This window comes from Mesocricetus auratus, unplaced genomic scaffold (genome assembly GCF_017639785.1).
Source record: "Mesocricetus auratus isolate SY011 unplaced genomic scaffold, BCM_Maur_2.0 Super-Scaffold_100004, whole genome shotgun sequence".
Classification (NCBI taxonomy): domain Eukaryota; kingdom Metazoa; phylum Chordata; class Mammalia; order Rodentia; family Cricetidae; genus Mesocricetus; species Mesocricetus auratus.
This window is the reverse complement of record NW_024429189.1, coordinates 99299814-99315712: the sequence shown is the minus strand read 5'-3', so window position 1 is coordinate 99315712 and position 15899 is coordinate 99299814. Positions and strand designations below refer to the sequence as shown.

General features: G+C 42.4%; 1 long non-coding RNA gene and 1 pseudogene across 1 annotated transcript in view; one reads left to right on the top strand and one right to left on the bottom strand.

Moving 5' to 3' along the window:
- The window catches only part of LOC106021012, a 52777-nt gene that overhangs the window by 773 nt on the left and 36105 nt on the right, over nucleotides 1–15899 (top strand). Inside the window, exon 2 of the long non-coding RNA XR_001196384.3 lies at nucleotides 8177–8290. This is a non-coding gene — a long non-coding RNA (uncharacterized LOC106021012). The remainder of the gene's footprint in view (nucleotides 1–8176; nucleotides 8291–15899) is intronic.
- On the bottom strand, nucleotides 2162–3746 carry LOC121140534 (annotated as a pseudogene).

Genomic DNA, 15899 nt, shown 5'->3' with positions numbered 1-15899 from the left:
GCACTTTCTGTGGATTAGGCCTAATTTAGTTTAGAGCATATGTAACTGTCACTATATCTCTCCCTCTCCCGTCCCCTATCCCTCCCCCCCCCCGCCCCTTCTCTCTCTTGTTGCACTGAATGGGTATGTTGGTATTTAACCAGCTCTTCCTGATAGATTGATAGACATTTATTTATGTTGTTATCTTTTTCTTTCTTTCTTTCTTTCTTTCTTTCTTTCTTTCTTTCTTTCTTTCTTTCTTGCCTTTAGTTATTCCTTTATAACATGGGCATAGCTGCAGGGCAGGGTAGGAACTAGTGTATCCTTGAAAACCTATTCATCTTTGCTTGCTTTTAAATTGAGATAGAAATGCCTTTTTAATTATGTGTGCAAAGGAGATGATAACATCTTCCAGATTATTTTTGACATGGATTCTGTTAACCTAATAAGGAATCAGGAAAAAACACAGGCAAGTGTCCTGCCCAGAAGAGATACAATCTGCTCTGATAACAGATTCTGAAGAACTTGAGATCATTTGGTTAGGTGATGAAGTTGTCTACTGACAAAAACCAAAAAGAGATTTCCAGTCCCTTCTCCTGAAAAGTCTCGAATTCTTTTTTGCACACGATGAGTATATAGATAGATACATCTTCCTGGAAGATTATTTTTACCAAAACTGCAGCTACAGAATGTATGTTTTTACTTTTCTTTTTCCTTTTTTTTTTTTTCATTGCTGGGGAGAGCATACGGCCATGGGCATGCAGGCAAGCACTCTACCACTGTTCTATATTATCAACTTCAGAATGTTAGAATTGTCTTGAAAATGATATTTCTGGGACAGCTGGTAAAACTGAAAAGACATAAAGATGACATCACCCTATTGTGTTGTGATGGAGAGGAGAAACTGGAGAAAGCAATATCAGGGTTAGCATGTGAGCGATTTGGCTCAGCAGGTAGAATGCTTGCCATACTCTAACAGGGCCCCAAACCTAAGTAATCCGCCCTCAGATCTTTACATAACTGACTCCATGATGGCAATGCCATTCAGACCATAAAACTCAGTCTGGCCGGGCATTGGTGCCACATGCCTTTAATCCCAGCACTCAGGAGGCAGAGGCAGGCAGATTTCTGTGAGTTCAAGGCCAGCCTGGTCTACAGAGTGAGTTCCAGGACAATACAGAGAAACCCTGTTTCGAAAAACCAAACAATAAAAATAAAAAATACAAAAATAAAACAGTCTGTAGAAAGAATCACCTGCCGAAACTAAAACAAAGGCCTAATCCATCAAAGTCCATAGTTCTGGGAGAGTCTCTAAATGGACTAATCTTGCTTTTTGGCTTCTGCAGCTCTGTTTCTGGCTAGCTGTTCTTGTTAACTGAAGTATGTCAACCCAAAACATGACTTTTGTGCTTAAAAGTTTATCCCAGTGTAGATCTACACTGGAATCCTGAATAGCCTGTGTAGTCTCCAGTTGGCTAATAACAAGTTTCTATTGATTTAAACCCATGTCAGAGCAGTCTTCTCTGGTGACTATCCCATAACAATGCAAGCCTGCTCACTGGAATTCAAACCAACTTAAGGTGAAAGGAAAAAAAACCAATTCCACAAGATTGCCCTTCGACCTCCACTCATGCACCCATCCCCCCACCCCCCACCGTCAGACACACATCACACACACATTTATATGCAACGGAAATAAAATATGGGACTGGAGAGATTGCTCAATGGTTAAGATTACTTGCTGCACTTTCAGAGGACCCAGATTCAATTCCCAGCACTTACATTGTGGCTAACAATCTACTATCTGACTCCTCTTGTAGCCCCCTTGGGAACTGCACAAATGTACACAGACATATATGTGGATAAAACACCCATCCACATAAAAGTAAATAAAATTTTTAGAAAAGTTTAAAAAGAAAGTAAAATGTGAACATGAAAGAAGCCTATTGGCAGAGAAAGACTGGAAACTTTTGCCCACCTAGGCTATGTATTGAAACAGGGTGTGCAGCAAAAGACACAATATGTTTCACTAGAGAGGCCAGTGCTTCATAAATGACCTGCAAAAAGCCACAAGCCTTGTGGCTCAGGACTTTATGACTAGATGTTTTCCCTAGTTCACTATGCCATCCCCATTTTCAGGAGTGACTTTTTACAAAGGTATTTAATTATTTATTTACTGAAACAAGGTCTCACTATGTAGACCAGACTGGCCCCAAACTCACAGATACCCACTTGCTTCTGCCTCCCAAGTTCTAGTTCTGCTTTCAACCATGTATCACTCCTAAGTGGGTCATCCTGTTACGTTCCCCCAACCCGCACCACTGTGACCTGTGCCTGTAACTGTGTTGGTATTTCTTCACTGATTTTGAGACAAGTTCCTTGTATACTAAAAAAAAAGAGTTCTTTGTTTTTAGAAAATGCATATCAAGATTTCAAGTTTCAAATTTTGAGAAAAAAATACAAGGAAAAGAGAAAAAATCATTTTCATATTTTAAAGACTCAAACAGGTCTTGCCCCAAGTTTATTTGCTAAAAACAGCACAGGTTACTGATCCTCTGCAAATAGTGTGTAGGTGTGTCACATCAGTCCATCTGTCTTCACACTGGCAGATAGAAACCTTTTCTAGGGGCCTTCCCAGGGGCCTGGGCACCTTTGGGAGCCTGAACTAGAGCTGAATCCTGGGTCTGAGCTGGAGCTGCAGCTCCTGCCCTGGGTTGACCCTTGGGCTTTGGTTGGCCAAGTTTACAACCATGCAGCTTCTAGTCTGCTTCCCAAATTTGGGATGAACAATGAAAGCAAGATGACTAAGTTTGTGGCTGGGACACTTTGGCATCTTGGACTTAACCACTTTGAGCTTCACAAGGGCCTTAATGGCCTTTGCCTGTACACTTATGACCTTCACATTTTTTGCCTGCATCTTCTTCCGGACTTCCTTTTTGTGCTTCTTGGCAAGGCACATGCTCCTCAGGAACTTGGGGTCGACACCTTTAAGAGATTCGTATCTTTGGGGTTTCTTGGTGCCATTTCTGTGCCAATTTCAGGATTGATAGTGTGTGTGTGGTTCTTGGAGCTGGCCATGTCTGAACAATAACCCATAGCTCCCAAAGCACCTTGGACCAGAAGAGAAAGAAATGGATTTTATTTTTTAAATCGTGTAGCCCTGACTAGCCTGAGATTCACTATGTAAACCAGGGTAACCTAAAACTCAGAGATACTACTACTCTGCCTCCTGAATGCTGATATAAAAAAATGGGCCCCACTATGCCTGGCTAAGTAAAGAAAAAATGGGCAATTATGTATACTATAATAGCATACTATTTTTTGCAGTTTTATGAAACCTGAAATTCCATCAAAACATACAAAGATGAATGTTTGTGGTTCAAAAGAATTTTCTTTAAAGCTCTGTAAAGAAGTGGATAACAGAAATAGGAGATGTGCTTGGTGTGGTAGCTCCCTATATGTATGAGGCTAGACTGGACTGCCTAGTGAATTCCAGGCTAGCCTAGGCTGGAAAGAAAACAGTGAAGGAGGGAGGGAAGGGTACAGTCTATTAGAGGTTCTCTATGGTTGACATTGCACAAGGGTTAATACTACTCTTTAAAATGTAGCAAGTACCTGTAGTTATTTTAAATTGCTATGTCCTTGAAGTATTCACACTCTGGTTTTCTAATACTTTCCTTCTCTTCTTTTTCCCTAGAAAACCATGGTTAAACAATGTTAAAATCATCTTTTGAGGGGGGAGCTCTTGAATCCCAAACTGATGCCTGAGAGGCCAACAGGGGACTGATCCAGACTCCATGAATGTGGTCTCAGTGAGGAGGCCACAGAAATCACTGGGGCCTTGGGTAGTAGATCAGTGTTTACCATGGTTTATGAATGATCTTTGGGAGCCCATTCCAAATAGAGGGATGCTCTCTCAGCCTGGACACATGGAGAAGGGCCTAGGTCCTGCCCTGGATGAAACAACAGACTTTAGAGATCCCCCCAAGGAGGGTCTCACCCTCCCTGGGGAATGATGTGGGGATTGGGTGGGGGCTGGGGGAGCTAGTGGAGGGACAAGGGAGGAGGGGTGGGAGAGGGAGCTGGGATTGACATGTGAAGCATTCGTGTTTCTAATTTAAAGAAAAAAACGAAAAATCCAAAAAAAAAAATCATCTTTTGGCTTCTCAAATTGGGCTTCAGCTAAGTGTTTTTGCTCATTAAGACAACCTTGCTGAAGGAAAGCTATTTTCATCATTGTCAGTCAGTTGGGTGCAAGGGAGGAGCCCTGGCCAACAGTCAGTTTCTACATTCACTTTTAGATTTCTCTGTACTGGAGTGAAGGATGCTGGGAATAGACTGACAGCGTGGTATTTTGTCTCAGAGGAAAGTGAGGAGGAACACTAAAGGAATCGGGGCTTAGACTCTGAGGCAGGGATACAGTCACAGGGTTTTTTTTGTTTTGTTTTGTTTTGTTTTTTTGGTTTTTCGAGACAGGGTTTCTCTGTATTGTTTTGGAGGCTGTCCTGGAACTCACTCTGTAGACCAGGCTGGCCTCGAACTCACAGAGATCTGCCTGCCTCTGCCTCCCAAGTGCTGGGATTAAAGGCATGTGCCACCAACGCCCGGCCAGTCACAGTTTTTAATATCGTGGTCTAGCTATCCTGGGAATCCTGTTTTGAGGTGGACATTCATAACTCCCCTATAATTTCACCTTGAAAAAGATCAGAGTCTGTGTGTGGACGTGTTTCTACAGACTGCTGAGCACGGGTGTGCTCCATTTCAGTCTGTCTACTCACTGACTTGGTACTCACTTTCTCCATGTTGCATCATTTTAATGAGCCTTGTTTTCTGATGGCAAAGGCCATTCTCATTTTTCACTTGGAAATCCTGCTTGAATTTTAGCAGAAATGATACCAAACCCAAATACCAATATAAGCACAGCTGGCATCTTGACAATATTGGACAGACTTAGCTTTTTTGTTGTTTTGTTTTTCGAGACAGGGTTTCACTGGTTAACAGCCCTGGCTGTCCTGGACTTTGTTCTGCAGGCCAGGCTGGCCTCTAACTCACAGAGATCCCCTGCTTCTGCCTCCTGAATGCTGGGATTAAACGTGTGCTTCACCATGCCTGGTAAGACTTAGCTCCCCCCCCCACATACTTTTTAAAAAATTTAAATTAGAAACAAGCTTGTTTTATGTGTCAGTCCCAGTTTCCTCTCCCTCCCCTCCTTCCTACCAACTCCCTATCCCATCCCTTTTGGCTCCCCAGGGAGGGTCAGGGCCTTCCATGGGGGAATCTTCAAAGTCTGTCATATCATTTGGAGCAGTGCCTAGGTCCTCCCCCTGTGTCTAGCCAAGAGAGTATCCCTCTGTGTGGAATGGACTCCCAAAGTCCATTTGTATACTAGGGATAAATACTAATCCACTACCAGAGGTCCCATAGATTTCCCAGGCCTCGTAACTGACCCTCATTTAGGGGCTCTGGGTCGGTCCTATGCTGGTTTCCCAGCTATCAGTCTGGGGTCCATGAGCTTCCCCTTGTTCAGGTCAGCTGTTTCTGTGGGTTTCTCCAGCCTGGTCTTGAACTCTTTGCTCATCGCTCCTCCCTCTCTGCAACTGGATTCCAGGAGTTCAGCTCAGTGTTTGGCTGTGGGTGTCTGCTTCTGCTTCCATCAGTTACTGGATGAAGGCTGTAGGATAGCATCAGTAGTCATCAGTATCATTATTGGGGAAGGACATTTAAGGTAGCCTCTCCATTACTGCTTAGATTGTTAGTTGGGGTCATCCTTGTAGATCTCTGGAAATTTCCCTAGTGCCAGATTTCTTTTTAAGCCTATAATGGCTTCCTCTGTTGCGGTATCTCTTTTCTTGCTCTCCTCTATTCTTCCTCTGACTCAATCTTCCTGCTCCCTCATGTCCTCCTCTTCTCCTTCTCTTTCTCCTAGCTCCATCTCCCCTCTTGCCATGTTCCCAATTTGCTCAGGAGATCTTGTCCCTTTCCCCTTCTCTGGGGGACCATGTATGTCTCACTTAGGGTCCTCCTTGTTTCCTAGCTTCTCTGGAGATGTGGACTGCAGGCTGGTAATCCTTTGTTCTATGTCTAAAATCCATATATGAGTGAGTACATACCATGTTTGTCTTTTTGTGACTGGGTTACCTCACTCAGGATGGTTTCTCCTAGTTCCATCCATTGGCCTGTGAATTTCAAGATTCCATTGTTTTTTTCCCCTCTGAGTAGTACTCCATTGTGTAAATGTAACACATTTTCTTCATCCATTCTTCAGTTGAGGGGCATCTAGGTTGCTTAAAGGTTCTGGCTATTACAAGTAATGCTGCTATGAACATAGTTGAACAGATGCCCTTGTTGTATGAATGAGCATCTTTTGGGTATATGCCTAAGAGTGGAATTGCTGGATCTTGTGGTAGACTGATTCCCATTTTCCTGAGAAACTGCCATACTGATTTCCAAAGTGGCTGTACCAAGTTTGCACTCCCACCAGCAGTGGAGGAAATGTTCCCCTTTCTCTACATCCTCTCCAGCATAAACTGTCATTGGTATTTTTGATTTTAGCCATTCTGACAGGAGTAAGATGGCATCTTGGAGTTGTTTTGATTTGCATTTCCATTGATGGTTAAGGATGTTGAGTACTTTCTTAAGTGTCTTTCAACCATTTTGGATTCATCTATTGAGAATTCTCTATTTAGTTCTGTACCCCACTTTTTAATTGAATTATTTGGTGACTAGCCTCTTGAGTTCTTTGTATATTTTGGAAATCAGCCTTCTGTCAGATATGGGATTGGTGAATATCTTTTCCCATTTTGTGGGTTTCCATTTTGTCTTGTTAACTGTCATTTGCCTTACAGAAGCTTCTCAGTTTCAGAAGGTCCCATTTATTAATTGTCTATCTCAGTGTCTGTGTTACTAGTGTTGTGTTCAGGAAGCTGTCTCCTGTACCAATTTGTTCAAGGGTACCTCCCACTTTCTCTTCTAAGAGGTTCAGTGTGGCTGGATTTATGTTGAGGACTTTGATCCATTTGGACTTAAGTTTTGTGCATGGCGATAAATATGGATCTATCTGTAGTCTTCCACATCCAGTTATGCCAGCACCATTTGTTGAAGATGCTTTCTTCTTTCCATTGTATAATTGTAACGTCTTTGCCAAAAATCAGGTGTTTTAGGTGTGTAGGTTAATATTAGGGTTTTCTATTCATTTCCATTGGTCTACCTGTCTATTTTTCTGTCAATACCAAGTTGTTTTCAGTACTATAGCTCTATAATAGAGCTTGAAGTCAGGGATGGTGATGCCTCTGGAAGTTCCTTTATTGTACAGGGTTGTTTTGACTATCCTGGAAGGCTTAGCTTTTTGATTGCTGATAATATGCTGGATATAGTATCTCAGATAGCATAACAGAATACCAGGAAAAGAAGCCATTGGAAACACTCTTTCCCAGGAATTCTTTCAAAGAACTGAGGAGAAATAAACACAGCTCCCGGGTTCAATATTTAAGAAGGGCGTGGTCTTGTACATGGATTCTGAAATGACTAGCCTTGAAAATGAAGCCAACAGCAGGAATTCAGTACTGAAAAGAATACACAGGGACTAGAAATATTGAGAGAGCAGGTAAGGAAATTAAGAAAAGGCAGAGGTTAGTAACTGCAGGTAGCTGTTACCTCCCCAGGGATGAAAGGATATATCTACCCTGCAGCCCAGAAACAGAGACCACTTAAGAAGGTAGATCTTGGGTCCTGGGAAAGGCTGCTGGGCAGCAGCTGGAAACAAAAGAAGCTGCTGCCTCCAGAGATGTAATGTTTTCTTTCCAATGAGGGGGAGGGGAAAATACTCGGCTTTTCTTTTTAATTTTCAAAGCTAGTGCCTCTTAGCAACTGAAGCTATCTGGAAACAGCAGGGCAAACCAGGAAAATCATTTACAAGGGCCAGTCTTCACAGATCAGATCAGAGAGAAAATTGGAACGCAAACAGACAAACATATGGCAAATAGATCAAACCACCTTGGAATCTGGGCTCTACCTTTGGATTTTCGTTTCCCAATTCTCTAATTCAATTCATTTGTTTATGTGGTTTGCTGACACACATCAAGCACTGTGGCTTGGAAAATCCTGAGGTGAATCTCAGTGTTAGTGGCACAAGGTTGGTGATTAAAGGTGAGAGCATGGCCTGGGAGATGGTGCATCCATGGAAACTGTTGCCTTGCAGGTACATGCCCACAGAATTCTCTGTGTTGGTGGTCTCCAGGATAGACATTTATCTCTGTGACTTTGATCTCACCAAACCCCCAAGAGCCTCATGTCAACAAGTAAATTTCCCTGGGTAAGTCTGATTTTGGAATACTTGTTATCCAGTCTCTTTGTCGGGTAAGTTTTTTTTTTTTATGTATTTCGAAATAATTAAGAAGTGGCAAGCCTATTTCCAGTCTCAAGAAAGAAATGTTTTGCTGTTTTGTAACCCACCAAATGGTGGATAATGTAACACCATGCAACTTTCATGCAGATAAATATTAATAAGATGAATGTTTCTCAAGAAAAGTCAGGAGGTAAAGCCATATCACTGTGTGACACAGTAGGGAGTGTTCTGCGGTTGAGGCTCACCTATGATAATGTATGTCATATGATTCGAGTATTCTTCAATGCACTTGAGAGGAAGCAAGACACTGACAAAAGATGGGGGTGGAGTGGGGGGGGGTGAGACAGTCCAATGGGTAAAGCACCTGGCCACCAATCCCGGCAGCCTGCATTCAGTCTCCACAAACCGCTTGGTGGAAGGAGACAACAGTTGTCCTCTAATGTGTATGATGTCCCTGTTCCAGCTGCCAAATAAATAAATAAATGGTGGAGGAGAAGGGGGTAGGGAGGAGGGACAGAAGGGGGTGGAAGATTAACTAATGCTTTGAGTTTGGTAAGTTTGGGGAGACCTTCGTGCTTTTGACAAATTGCCACTTGATGTTACTAACCATGCCGTTTGTAACAGCAGTAAGTATCTGGAATTAAGGGTGTTTATGACCTTTGTGTATCCCTCCCATTAATACACATTCACTAGGTAAAGTGACTTGGTTTACAAAGCACTTTCACATGTGTTACAACAAGGTTTTTAAATGAACGTTATAGGACCAAATGCTTAATTCTGTAATTCTCCCTTTAGAGATGTGGAAAATGAGACTAAAATAAAAGATATAAAAGACCCACAGTTGTGCAATAGCAAAAGTCAGGGCTGAGATTTCTTTTTCTTTGTAAAATTAACTAAAATTTCTTTCTTCCAAAAATTTTAACATTTTAACTGAGTTAACTGGTGCAGTCCACAAACCTCACGTGCATGGGTCATTAAAGATTAACACATGTACCCATATAGTTACCACCTAGATCCAGAACAATCTGGAACCCAGAAAGCTCCCCCATCTGTTGGGGAAGTCCTGTGTATAAGTCAATAAAGCACTGTTGGCCAATAGGGAAGCAAGATAGGTGGGACTAGGAATCCAGGAGGACTCTGGGTAGGAGAAACACAGGGAGTCAAGATGTAGCTGCCATAGGGATAAGAAGTCTGGAAACTTTGCTCCAGTAAGAGAAATACTTAGATTAACAATTATGGGGTAAATACTTAAGTCAGAGCTAGCCAGTAAGAAAAAGCAAGGCCAACAGCTTCATAATTAATACAGCGTCTTGTGTGTTATTTGGGGACTACAACACAGCAGAGCCCAGGCAACTGGCGGGTGATAAACCAAAGCAGCTGGCAAGGAAAAGCCTCCCTTTATACCCATCTCTTTCACTCAACACTCCCAACAAACAAAACCCCACCTCCAATATCCAACACCACCGATTACTTTAGTTTGTTTTAAATTTTGTATAAATGGCACTATACAGCACTTTTGTGTCTGAAAATTAGCAGTCCATGTTGTATCATTGAGATCTGCCATGTTTCTATAGGTAGCAATGTTCATACGTTTTAATGCTGTGTAATTCCATAACATGGTGTGGAACAATTTGTACATTCTGCTGTTGGTGAGTGTTTAGGTTGGATTATTCCCAGTTTAGGAATACTATGAATAAATATGGTATGAACACTTGAGTGTGAATTTGTCCCATCAGCTCCTGTAGACACTACTAGCTTTCTGAAATGAGTATACCAGGGACTGATATGTCAGTGGGTGTGTGTGAACATCACATAATACAAACTCTGTAGAGCTGGCAGAATTGCCATCTTAGTTCCAGGACACATCGAGGCCACATCACATGTCACTTACTTCCCATATCTTTGTAAAGCTTGTGCCCAAAGACAAAGGCTGTCCTTTCTTACTCAGTGGTAATTCCCAGAGACAAGAGGAATTAACCTCACTGGGTGGACACTTTCTCCATTCAGACCACACTTACTTTTCCTCATTTTTGTGTCCCCCTCAGGTCATTTTGGCCACATGAAAGGACACCCATTTTCTTTGACTTCAAGCTTCAGAAGAGAGCAGACAGAGACTGTACACATCTGTCCTATGTGGAAATTTGGTTTATAATAGTCTGTTGGGTGGCTCAGAGTTAATGAGAGGCCGGCTACATTGTCTAACGATCAAGAAGGGACAGTGGGAAGAACCTGATAGTTTGGGGGTCTCCTTTTTTTCCTTATGGCTGCTGAATTCTATAGCCAGTCTCTGCTCTCATCGCAAGGAGCCATTAAATGAAAGTTGGTTCTGCCTCGTGAGTTTGAGATTTGATGGCTTTGCTCTGTGAGGCAGCTGCTTCTTGCTGATGCTGGAATTAGTTATTTATGGGGACTGCAGAGCACGGCAACCCCAGGCAGCTAACAAAACTGCATTCTGTAGGTGAAATGTTCAGGGAAAACTACATGGGAGACTTTCGGTTTTATATACCTATGAATATTTTATTTCCCAATAATTCATAATGGCCCTTGAGGAACCATTATTGTTAAATAAATGTGCATAATCTAAGTGCTCTCATGATATAATTGCCCATGTTTTTGTTTTGGGTGATAAATATGCAAATTTAATTTTTGCTGAAGGATCACTCCCACACACACACCTCACCTCTATCCCCACCTGCCTTTCACTTCTTTAACCTTCTCTCATATAGGTAAAAAAGAAAAGGAAAAAACACATTTTATATTTTCACATAAACATGATACTATCTAAAATGGTATCACCAATGCATATGCTCATCTCAACATAATCTACCTTGACTTTTAGAAGACATATTTTCTTATGAGGCATAAAAAATGCTAGAACATTTACTGAGCTTGGTATTCCCTTTCTCCATTCCAGGAGCACAGTGAAGGTAAACTTTACAGAATCACAGGACAAAGAATCTTTGGCAGATATGAAGGGTTGAGTGGTACCTCAGCTCTAGAAGTAAGCAGCAATATCAAGGTTTATCAGACTAAGTCTATTCCAACACGCACCAACCTCTAGCCCAGAGGCAGAAAGGAGAGTAAACACTTGTCCTAGGTGCTTTTTATATCAAGTTGACACAAGCCACAGTTCTCTGAGAGGAGGGAACTTCAACTGAGAAAATACCTCAATAAATCTGGGTTGTGGACAAGCCTGTAGGATATTTTCTTAATTAGTGATCGATATGGGAGGCCTGAGCCCACTGTGGGTGGTGCCATCCCTGAGTTGGTGGCCCTGGCTCCTATAAGAAAGCAATCTAAGGAAGCCGTGGGGAGCAAGCCAGTAAGCAGCACTCCCCCTTGGCTTCTGAGTCAGCTCCTGCCTCCAAGTTCCTACCATGCTTGGGTTCCTGTCCTGACTTCCTTTGATGATGAGCAGTGATATGGAAGCATAAGCCAAATAAACCCTTTCCTTCCCAAGTTGCTTTCATCAACAGTGATTCTAACTAAGATATCACCATACTCGATTTCAGCCCAAGGAGAGACTGAAGATCAAAGAAACATGAAGATGAGAACTGTCTGTGGGGAAAAGGTCATTGATAAAGGGCCCCTGAGTCCCTCATTTCTTAGACTTCATGAAACATAGCATCAGCAATCTTCAAAAATTTGACCAGTGGCTTGCTTGAAATTCACTATTTGACCATAATACATTGGAAAGTGTTGTTCCTGTGGGAATACGTAAGAAGCAGGGCCAAACCTGAGTGTATGCCTTCAGCTTGAGGTGAACCACACAGTACCATTTTTGGATTTTGCATCTTCTTGCTTTGAAGGCTCAGAACAGTTGCTGAAATGCTGAGTTCACTGCTCACAACTCCTAATTTTCATACCTGTTTTGCATTTCTCCTGGTTCTTTACAGTGAAAGTAAGAAACCAAGATCATTTAGGGGGATGATAAGAAGTAACTTGAGACCATCCTGCTTCTTTGTTATCTTGGACTGTCACTTGGCTGCTTTTTCAGTTCTTATCTATCTTCCAGGCACTTAAAGGCTCAGCTGTGCCCGAGTTTCAGAACCCTCCTACAGTCTCCATTAGAAGAGATGCAGAGAATTCAGCATCAGGACCACATTTGTCCAGTCTGGAATCTGGGTCCTGATGACTCATTTTAGTTATGACTCATCTCCCCAGTCACTTCTGCTGTCATCTAAGACTCCATAGTGTGTGGGTTAGAGGTTGGGAATCTCAGATCAAATCCCACTTAGGTCACTTAACTAAGGTGTGTGATTGTGGATTGGTAGCTTCATTCTGTGGGACTTTAACTTCCTTATCTCTGTGAGGAGGGTAATAATGACAGCCTCAGAAGCCAGGATGAGGGAACAAATGAACTAGTTTTTATAAACCCCTACTGTGCTGGGCATGTGGGAACACTCAAGACACGGAGGCTGCCATGGAGACTTAAATATCATATTTTGAGATATAGTTCCATACAATAAATCTCAGCCTTTTAAAGTCCAAAGTTCAATAGGTTTTGAAATTATACTTGGAGAGTTGTGCCACACCACCATAAATCACTAGCATTCTATGTAATAAATGACTTCCTCAGCGGTCTTCCTGCTTCTGCCCTTGTCTCCTCACAGTCCATTCTCCACATGGCATGCAGAGTGAACTAAAATAAAACAATTGATCATTTTCCTCCAAGACAGGGAAACAAAACAACCCAACAACCTCAAAATAGCTTTAGGAAGTCCCTAAAGCTAACAAGATTCACTAGGCCCTGCCCTCTCCAAATAGACGTAAGTTGCAAAGGCTGCTGAGAGATACTCTCAGGCAAACTGGATTGACTAGAAGAGGCTTAGACCAACTAAACTACATAGAAAGGACACACTTCAACTTGTCAAACTGCCTGCAGGCTGTGAAGTGCTCTCCCAGTTTCCAGCTTTTGTGAGTTGTCACTCATGCTGGCATTGGCTTTGTTATACAGCTGCCTTTAGTCCTCTCTGTTCCTGTAGGTAACCTGAATAATACTCATTTGTTCACCAAATTGGACTTTTGATATCCTTACTGTGGTCTGTTGTTGGCTCCTTATCTGGGGTGTGAAAGTGAAAACACTGCTTTCTTTTTTTGTTTCCACTCCACGTTGAGCATAACATGTTCCCTAAATTTCACATCTGCCTGGAGCCAGACTGTGACCTTATTTGGGATGTAGGGTTTTCGCAGACTGAAAACAGTACACTTCTACCTTCAGATCTAGTCACATCCATGCATGAAGTCTTGCTACCTCTGCACATTCTAGGAAGAGCTGACAGTCCGGCCATACCTGCTGTGTCCCTATGGTATAACTCCCCTCTTCTTGCTGTGGTACAGTCAGAGGCAACCTGACTGCAGGCATGGTCTATGGAATGTTTATGAGCTCCATGGAGTGAGACCTTCATGCTCCCCTTTAAGAAGGGAACTAGGCTTTGTCTGGTGGAAGGGAAGGCGCCCCAGAACCCTGCTGATTGCATCTCTTATTCTGAAAGGCAATTCCTCTCAGTATTTTCCTCTTGAATCTACCACATCCCCTTTCCCTTCACGTAAAACTAACAGAAGTCATTACCTTCTTTTAGAAGTAAGGACACTGAGGGACTGAGAAGCCACCTGTTTAAGACCCTTCAGGTTTAAACAACAGATATTTAAACAGCCCATTAACTTGCAGCACCCATATCCCTCTTTCTGTTTCTTCACCTAGATGGTATGTTTTCCGGTTCAATAAGGAGACACTTCAACAATGCAACAATATCAACTAGGGGACAGTAATTAAGTATTAAAATCTCTTTCTTTTTCTTTCCTTCTCCTCCACTTCCTCTTCCTCTCCTTCCTCCTCCTCCTCCTCTTCCTCCTCTTCCTCCTCTTCCTCCTCTTCCTCCTCTTCCTCCTCTTCCTCTTCCTCCTCTTCCTCCTCTTCCTCCTCTTCCTCTTCCTCCTCTTCCTCCTCTTCCTCCTCTTCCTCCTCTTCCTCCTCTTCCTCCTCTTCCTCTTCCTCTTCCTCTTCCTCTTCCTCTTCTTCTTCTTCTTCTTCTTCTTCTTCTTCTTCTTCTTCTTTCTCTTCTTCTTGAACTAACATCTTTTGTGGTCATTAGGCAAATCCTTTGTAATATGTGAACAGATCCATGCAGGCTCGATGGCCGCCACTTCAGTCTCTGTGAGCCCCTGTGATGCCTGCCTCGTTGATTCTGCGGGCTGTGTTCTCCTGTTGTCTTTGACCCCTTTGGCTCCTACAATCCTTCCTGCCCCCCTCTCAGATTTCCCTGAGGTAGATCAATTCCCAATTTTCTGAGGAACTGCCATATTGATTCCCACAGTGGCTGTGAGTTTGCACTCCCATCAGCAATGGGGGAGTGTCCCACTGCTTCTAATCCTTTCGAGCATGAGCTGGCATTTGCATTGTTGATTTTAGCCATTCTTTTATGACTGATGGGCAAGAATTCAGCTCGTTGTGAGTGGTGCCATCTCTGGGATAATGGTCTTAAGTTCTATAAGAAAGCAAGCTGAGGAAGCAATGATGAGCCAATCCACTAAGCAGCACCCTCTATGGCCTCTGCATCGGTCCCTGCCTCCAGCTTCCTGCTTTGGTCATGGTGTTTCATTGAAGCGGCAGAAACCCTAACTAAGACATGGGTAGACACTTGATATAATTTGATCAGATACTACATATATGTTCCCAAATGTTTATTATAGAAATTTCAAACATACAAAATATTTGAAAAAGATTTACAAATATAACTGCATAAGTACAGCTTAGATTTTTTACCACTGATAGTTTACTATGCCTGATTTTCTCATGTCTATCCATCCATGACTGTTAGTGTTGTCAAGCTGTCAGAATCCAGAATCACAAGGGAAATGGAACTCTGGATATGTCTTGACTACATTAATTGAGGTGTGAAGACCCACTCACTGTGGATGGCATCATTCCTTGGCTGGGATCTTGGACTGGATACATGGAGGAAGAGAACCAAATAGCAGCATGTACTCATTGCTCTTTGCTTCCTGGCTGGATATGCAATGCAACGAGGCCAGCTGCTTCAAACACCCGCGGCCTTGGCTTCCCTGCCTTGATGGGTTGCTCTGTGAACTTGTAGCCAAAACAAACCCTTTCCCTTTTAAGGTGCTTTTGTCAGGGTATTTTATCACAATAGGAAATGTAGCCAAGATTCCATCCATCCACCATTTATTCTGTATACTCTGTCATAGTTACTTCTTAGATACCACTATGTGGCTCAGGCTGGTCTCAAACTTGTGATCTTCTTGCCTTCGCCTTAAAAACACTGTAATTATAGCTGTGTGCTACCACATTCAGCTTCAAAAGCACATTTTATCCATGCCTTTATTTGCTTTCCTGGAAGACTGAATTCTCAAAATTACCATATTCGACTTCATATAGATGCATACTGCCAGCTTACCTATGATGGCCACCCACACAGTTCTATGGGAAAGTTTTTGTAGGAATAAGGAAATTGCTATGATATTCATTTAAAAATTGAACCTGGAATCCAAGCAAGGGTAAGCCCAGAAGTTTTTGTTTTGTTTGGTTTTGTGGGTTTTTAAAAATATACTTTAA